Below are 7,521 nucleotides of genomic sequence, written 5' to 3'. Positions count from 1 at the left end.
TCTGCCTCTGGAATGCTAGGATTAAAGGCGTGTGCTACCAATGCCTAACCTCTATGTTTAATATTGTGGCTGTTCTGTTCTCTGACCCCCAGAGAAGTTTATGGGGGTGAACAATATATCAACCACAGTGTGGTGATCTGGAAGAAGCTTTGGTAGCTGTCACACTCATACTTTTGGATGAAGAAAGAAAGCAGCCAGACTCACTGGCTCAAAACCTTGGCACTATAAGAAGGGAGGCAAGAAAAAAGACTGTCCATGTGTCTGAAGCCAGAATGAGATGCACAGTCAGTTCTAGAACAACAGGTGCTACAGAAACAAGCCTATCTCAGGAAAACAATAGAGGAGAAGAAGAAAAAACATCCAGAGGTAGGTGAGTCTGGGCAGCAGAAGAGCAACCGAGGCTTGACAGAGGGAACATGCACAGCCTGACTCACCATCAGCCCCTCAGCTGTTTGCTTCTCCCAGCGGCTTCCAATTACAAGCATCTTCATGAGGAACAGAAGACCACTGCTCCTGGAACTTCACAGTAATATCACCCATGAGTGTGTAAGGATGCAGCGTCAAGCGGCTCCAAGGATGAAATCCTACAAAGAAGGGATGAAAAGCAGAGAAGACAGACCTTCCTTAGTGTGTACTGTCCCAGGCTGGACTCCAAGAGAAGAAAGCCAAAGAGTAGCGTCTTGGAGCTCATCATCCAATGTGCACTCAATGCACTCAGCCCTGCCCTTCAACACAGCCATAAAGGAGCCCTTAATTCTCTTCCTTGAGTCATGCAAAGATGCTGACAGCCCATAAATAAGATCAACTGAAAGAGTTTCTCATCTGAGTCCCTCAATCTAGGTGCTCCTCTCCTTCCTGTCCAAGGCTACTGACTGTATGTACAGTATATGGTGATGGGACACTTTCTGTTGGAATGTGACACATCATATGCACTTTATACACATTTTCATCAGTGAACCATAAAAGAACTGCCATGATACATAGGCTAGACATCATGGGAAGCAAGACTTCCATGCCAGAATTGCCTCCTTTCACTAGCCCACACCTCAGCCTCCATGGCTACTGTTGGTCTCCTGGCATCCTCTCCAACCAACCCCATCCTTTAGCTTGGAATCTGACCTTGCCATTGGCTGCTGCCTGATTTACGACATCAATCTCCCTGTAACCATACCAGCACCTGCTAGAATCTTTCTGTTTCCACAGTGATGCACAGGTTTGGATCATCACAGGTAAGCTGTGACCACTGACCAGTGAGTGCTGTCTGGTATTGGACACACTGGCCACTAGGTCAGCTCATGAGACAAGGAGAACCAATGATCTAGCGCCATTGTACTGTGGATTGCTGATACTATCCCTCTTACCATGTCGGTAAGGAAAGAAACTTTACAAAGTGTTGTGGATCCCTTCTCCCAGTTATTTTTACTACACTTTTAAATCTTTGTTTAATGGGGATACTATTGATGTTGATATAGCTATCTCAAGTCAAATGCCAGATTTAGCTTTGGTTATTACTAGGTATGTGATTTTGGACAGACAGTTTACTCTCAAGTGTTTTCCATTCACCTCAAGGAGATAAGAGTGTCTCCATGCTCTGGGCTCTGTATTGTCAAGTCTTAAGAGGCAAGTAAACAGGGAATAAAATCAGGCCCATCTTGATGGTGCTAAACTCAAGAGACCCTGGGAACATGAAGAAGGTATGCAGAGATCTAGCACTCAATACCATGAATGGGACAGACTCCCTCCACTACTGTTAACTTATTATGTCAAATTCAGGGATATTCCAAAAGTAATGTTCACACCAGGAATGGTGGCACACACCGGTAATCACAGCATGCAGAGCTTGAAGGGATGAAGGTCCCTTCAAGTCTAGGATGTTCTACACTGGCCTGTCTCCACACTCACCAAATAAATGTTAAACATAGACAGAGAGAATGGCTGCCATGTTTTGGAGTTACTTGGACTTCTCTGGATGAAAAAAGGAAAGTGGAAAAGATTAAGAGGGCTGTGGGTTCTGAAAAGGGCAGTTACTGTAGTGGAAGAAATATCGAGGGAGTTACATGAGAGACAGACTCACAGTAAATGGGGGAAGGGAGAAAACCTGGTACTCAGGGTTAGAAAATCTAAAAGTACAAGAAGGCACTCCAGAGATGCCCTGGAGGTACACAAAGGCAGTTTGGAACAGAATGCTTCAGATAACAACAGATTTTAAATCCAAGGCACAAGGCATTGCCATTTCCCGAACCATGTTTAGGCATGCACACTGCTGGGATTAGTCTGGGCAAAGGTTAGCTGTCACGTATGGAAAACAGTATCCTGCTCTGGTCCCTGGCTCTCACGCTCCATGAAGCCCATGTTCCGCAATATTCCCCACATCTTACATGCATGGGTGGTGTTGGATGTTATCAAGTGTGACTGGGCACTCCACATATAGCTGTTGTCTGCACAAGGACAACTGATAGGTGTGGAGGTGGTTCTCACAAGGATGCCTCACTAGAAGAGTTTAAAAAATTAACAGTTACTGAGGAACACTTTAAGAACAATTTTTAACCAACAGTTAAACTGAGAAACAATCTTATTCAGAGATGAACCCCAAAATACATTAGCAATCTCAAGAGGTCTCAGTAAACGGGTGTAAAAAAAGAAAGAAAAATATCAGCAGGTTACATTCATGAAGTCATATATGCATATGTGTTTAATGGTTATATAAATAATAAGAGGTCATAAAGTATACAAGGAATGGACCAGGAAGGGTAATTAGCTAAATACAGTACCTATCTATGAATTTCCTGAGTTATCATTTCATAGTAGTGTCAAGCCAAGTGGACATGGCATGTGCCTTCTGCACCAGCTCTCGGGAGGCAGAGGCAGGGCAATCTGTGTGATTTCCAGGCCGGACTGGTCTATGCGGAGAGACACTGTCTCTCTCTGTAGAGCAGGAACTGCTCCGAACAGGCTGAAAGCACAGGCGTGAGAAACTGTCTAAGGTTCTCCCACCTCTAAACACTTCCGTTTTCTGCCTCTGAACACAGTTGTGAAGCAGTGTCACAGCAGGGATAAGAACAAGGCAATGCGGGCCAAGGAAGGGCAGTGTCCAGATCAGAGCAAGGGTCCAAGTGGATCAACTAGGAATTCCATACCCACACAGGAAGAAGGAGCAGTTCATCGAATGAGTGTCATCCTATCCAGTACCAATGATCATTCTGAACCATTTTCTTTGGGGTATGTGAGGGAACGTAGGTCTTAGACTCTCCCAGGCTGTAAAACTGGAGATAACACAGCTCGTCACAGGAAGCTACAAAGCTTTCATCTCACCATTTTTTCCACTGTCCTCTTGCTTCCTACAGAAAATTTCTTTGGGACAGAATGTGCTCTGCAGCCCTCTGTGTCTCTGCTGAGGAAGGCCACACCCTCAGCAGGAAGTGTGGGCAACTTCTCCAGGGTCTTGAACCCAGCTGTGAGTTCAGCATGGCTCCTGGCATCGGACTCCAGCACTTGTTGCCAGCAGCTCATGGACAGTGCCTACCCCTACCAAGGAGTTAGCACGAACATGCTGACTTCGCTGACTGACCAGAGCCTGATCTCTACCTCGGCACTCTCCTGTCCAGGTTTTCTCCAGTGGGATCTCACAAGAAGCACTGACAGGAGGGGGGGTGTATCCCTGGACTTCACTGTAACTCTCAGTGACCAGAATACCACTCTCCCTGCCTGTCTATAGCAGTCCGTGTGATAATATTTTAGATCCCAATTCCTTAGTCCTTTCCTATCCAACACTGTCTGCTAGTCTTGTCCAGGCCACACCACTAGAGGTGCCAAAGCAAGGATATAGCCTGGCACCTTCCCACCTGGAAGGCAGTCAGCTCTATGACTATGGCCACAACAGTCTGTGACCGCAATGGCTGGAGGATTCGGGCAGTGTCGATGACTCTGTGTCCTACCCTGGGAGTCCCACCCTACCACCAGAGATGGTGATGGTGCTAAAGGAGATTCAGCCAGCAAATGTCCAAACCATTTCTCCACCTCTGCCATCTACAATCCCACACCTGCTCAAGCCATGCCAGACAGCAGTCTTCAAGGTGAGTAAAGCCAGGAGGGGAAGGAGTGAGATCCGCACTCAAAGGAGACTCAGATCTTCCTTTTAGCGTTGGATGTCCACACACAGGAAGAACGGGAGTCCTGGCAGGTTAGCTTTGGCTCTGGCTCACCATCCTCATCTTCATTCTCTATAATGAGAGACAATGCAAGACAGTGAGTGACAGCCATACTTCATTATGTTCAAGGCATGTGCCAAAGGACACATGTCACTGCCCAAACTAAGCAGTCCCATGCACCAATACAATACAGTCACCTCCTTCCTAATTTATTTCTTGGGATTCTTGAAGACAGCAAGAATTTTCTGGTTTGGTAACACTTGATTTTTCCTGAGATGAAATCGGACTCCAGAGCAATGCAACTCTGAATCTGTCCTGGAGGAAATGTTCCTTCCATATTCCAAGTGTCTGTTGTGAAATTATAGTGAGAGTATGGTGGACCTGTGGAATACTGCTAAGTGGGGGCAGAGTCTCTCTCTCTCTCTCTCTCTCTCTCTCTCTCTCTCTCTCTCTCTCTCTCTCTCTCTCTCTCTCCTCTTCTCTCTCTGTCTCTCTTTCTCTCTCTATCTCTTTCTTGCTCTCTTTTCTTTTTCTTTCTCTTTCTCTGTGGTTCTTCAGCAGTGACCCAAGTCCATGATCATGTTGATGTGTTCTCTACTATAAAGTCACACTCAAGCTTAAAGATTTCACCTTCTTAAATTAATTTTCATGTCACTTATAAAAAGTCTGTGAAATGGGAGCTCAAGGAAAGTCAGGGTTCTTGAACTCCTTTCAGGAATGTGGAGCTGGGTTTGGATACCTAAACCCACACAAAAATTCATGCTTCTGGGAGCTTATGAGTGATACCATAAACGGAAAGAAGCAGGCAGAGATGAGTAAGTTTTGAAAATTATGGACCAAACTGCCTAATAGCAAACTTCTAAGAAATGAGAGGCACAGTTTCCAAGACAAAAGGAAGGGTAACAGGACCAAACACCAAGGGAAAGCTTTCACCTCCTCCCATGATTACTACACATGTACACACTGCCCAAACAGGAAGGAACACGCAAGCATCTGAGAAAACATGATATTGCATGGTCACCAGAAACACCTGAGGAGTTACTACGTCTCCAGAAAGAGGGGCTGCCCTCGCTACTCAAGCCGAGCTCATAGGAATGCCCGTCCCACTGCTACAGGAGCCTGAGTGCTGAGGTGCGCTGAACGGAGGGGAGCATCTCACTTACCAGGCACTGACTGCTTCCTTGACTCTTTTGCAGTGGTGGAAATGGAGAGGTCCCTGGGATTGACACCTTCAGGCCAGACACTGTCTGCTGCAGAGTCCAAACCTCTGCAAGCCTGCTCCCAGGATGTCCAGATGAAGACACCACTTGTTGACAGGGACAGGTCATTGACTGTCCTCCTTCATAGTCCTTCAGAATTCCTGGACTTCTCTCCAGCTCCAAGCCTGGAACAAACAGAGAATAAAAATGTGGAAGAGATGACTGCTGAGCAATCAACGCCTCTGGACACCTATGAGGGCACAAAAGTAAACCAAGACCCATCACACCTCCCTTTCATACACCCTGACATGTAGCAGCCCCTGAACTACACTGATGCTGGGAGCCTAAGTCAGAAGCTAGCTTCTGATAATGCCACCCTGGGAAGGGAAAGGCAGAGACAGAGAGGGGGAGACAGAAGGAGAAAGAGAGGTTGAGAGAAGGAGAAATATTTGATTCAGTCCAATGCTATGACTTCATATGACCCTAAATGTCTCCTGAATGTTGTGTTTCCAAAGTTAGGGATTCAACATGTGATCTTTAAATTAAATAACTGATTAATTTTGGTCTGGGGGATGGGATCTAAACCTTTGCACATGCTAGAATAGGCCTTTACCACTGAGCCACATCCCTGGCACTCTTCATTTTTATCCTCCGTGGAGTCCAGGCTATACGGGAACTCACAGTCTTCCTCCCTCTGCCTTCCACAGGCTGGGACTGAGGTGTGCAGTCATTCCTGGAGACACATGAATTTTGAGGGATCACAGTTCTGGCAGCCTACACATGACAGCCAGAGTGCCCCACAGTATCATGTTAGTCCATTCACAGGAATTCAACACATCACCACTTGCAAAGATAGCTTGTTCTACATATCTATTATGCTATTACTCCACTCTACAAAATTTAAAAATTATTCTCTAGTGTCCTTGGATATCCAGTACCCACCAGCCACCACTCTTTTCATAATCTGTGACAGTCATTAAGCTAAATCATCTTATTTAATCCTTTAAAATTTATAGAACCCAGATGTCCACCTCATTTTCTTGGCAAGGATATTCCCACTCAGAAAGAGACCCCAAGTCCTCTGCACTCCCCATACCTCCAGGTTCTGCCTGCCTCTGCAGTGGGTGCCCTTGGTGACTCTCCACTGTGCCCTGATGACTTCTGTCCTGATAGTGAGTCAGGGACCACCCTGTACACTATTAATTAACAAGACAGTCAACATACACCACTGTGGTGAGAATTCTCTGCGGGATGCAATTCTCTAGGTAGAAGGCTGCTTTCTGCGAAGATGGACAGCAGATATGAAAGAGAAGTGAGAGCATTTTCTTGACTATCTGTGTGAACACCATGTTAACAACTGAGAAGGATATATTTTTCTCTGTTTTTTTTAGTCTAAATTATCATACATTCTTGACATTCATAAACATATATGTAAATATTCTTTAAGACAAAGACAAACGTCTTTCCTTGAACCAGGCTATTTGGTTCTCTCCTAAGATGATTTAAGGCTTCAAAATGAACCAACAGAAATACAAAGTAATATTTAGCATACATGATATAATAACCCTGAAATCTCATGCTGTGGGTCCTCCACTAGGTTAGGCTGAAATGCCCAGCAGGCTTTTTTTTTTTTTTTTTTTTAAAGTGTATTTTTCTTCTTGCCACAGGGTGGCAGGTTTGTCCTTAAAAATGGAGCTTCCATACAACCATTTGCTAATTTTTTTTCCCTTTCCATGACTAATAGAAGCTAGAAGTCACTGGGAATGGCGTCTTCCTTTTCCTCTCTTTGGTTGGGTCCCCTGGTGACAGTTTTCTCTGGTTTCCTTCTGAGCAGCAGGCCTTCAGGTGAGGGGGTGATGACTTCCTGTGTGCTGAATCTGGACCTCCAGGAGACAGGAGAAATTTTCCTTACCTCTCTTTCCTGGTAGGACAGATCATCCTCAGGGCCAGCCGGGGCATGTGGCTCCTGCCCTGTGACCCTGTGAATGCATGGCCTTTTTCGAATGACATCTCTATGGATGCTCAAACCGCAGAGATCAGGCTGACACCTGTCTTCTCTCTTCATGTTCTCATGCTTATTTATACTAATAATCCTTAAATTCCCAGCCCTTTACTTCCCAGATAAGAGATCAACATTTATCTACACCCCTACCCCCAGGTCCACTTTTTCACAG

At 45.5% G+C, this 7,521-nt stretch overlaps 1 long non-coding RNA gene and 1 pseudogene across 2 annotated transcripts in view; both read right to left on the bottom strand.

The window, feature by feature from the left end:
• Window positions 1–210: 210 nt before the first annotated feature.
• On the bottom strand, window positions 211–2,068 carry LOC143269296 (uncharacterized). Its single transcript, XR_013045696.1, has 2 exons — window positions 1,819–2,068; window positions 211–584 (listed from the first exon to the last, which is right to left on the bottom strand). It is a non-coding gene; the product is annotated as an uncharacterized LOC143269296 (long non-coding RNA).
• A 1,611-nt stretch (window positions 2,069–3,679) lies between these two features.
• LOC143269230 (protocadherin Fat 4 pseudogene) overlaps window positions 3,680–7,521 on the bottom strand; it is a 46,157-nt pseudogene continuing 42,315 nt past the window's right edge. Inside the window, exons 2-3 of the transcript XR_013045658.1 lie at window positions 5,312–5,532; window positions 3,680–4,220 (exon numbers count right to left, since the gene is read on the bottom strand). The product of XR_013045658.1 is annotated as a protocadherin Fat 4 pseudogene (transcript). The remainder of the gene's footprint in view (window positions 4,221–5,311; window positions 5,533–7,521) is intronic.

The sequence above is a fragment of the Peromyscus maniculatus genome, chromosome 18 (genome assembly GCF_049852395.1).
Source record: "Peromyscus maniculatus bairdii isolate BWxNUB_F1_BW_parent chromosome 18, HU_Pman_BW_mat_3.1, whole genome shotgun sequence".
Taxonomy (NCBI): domain Eukaryota; kingdom Metazoa; phylum Chordata; class Mammalia; order Rodentia; family Cricetidae; genus Peromyscus; species Peromyscus maniculatus.
This window is presented reverse-complemented; position numbering and strand designations above follow the sequence as displayed.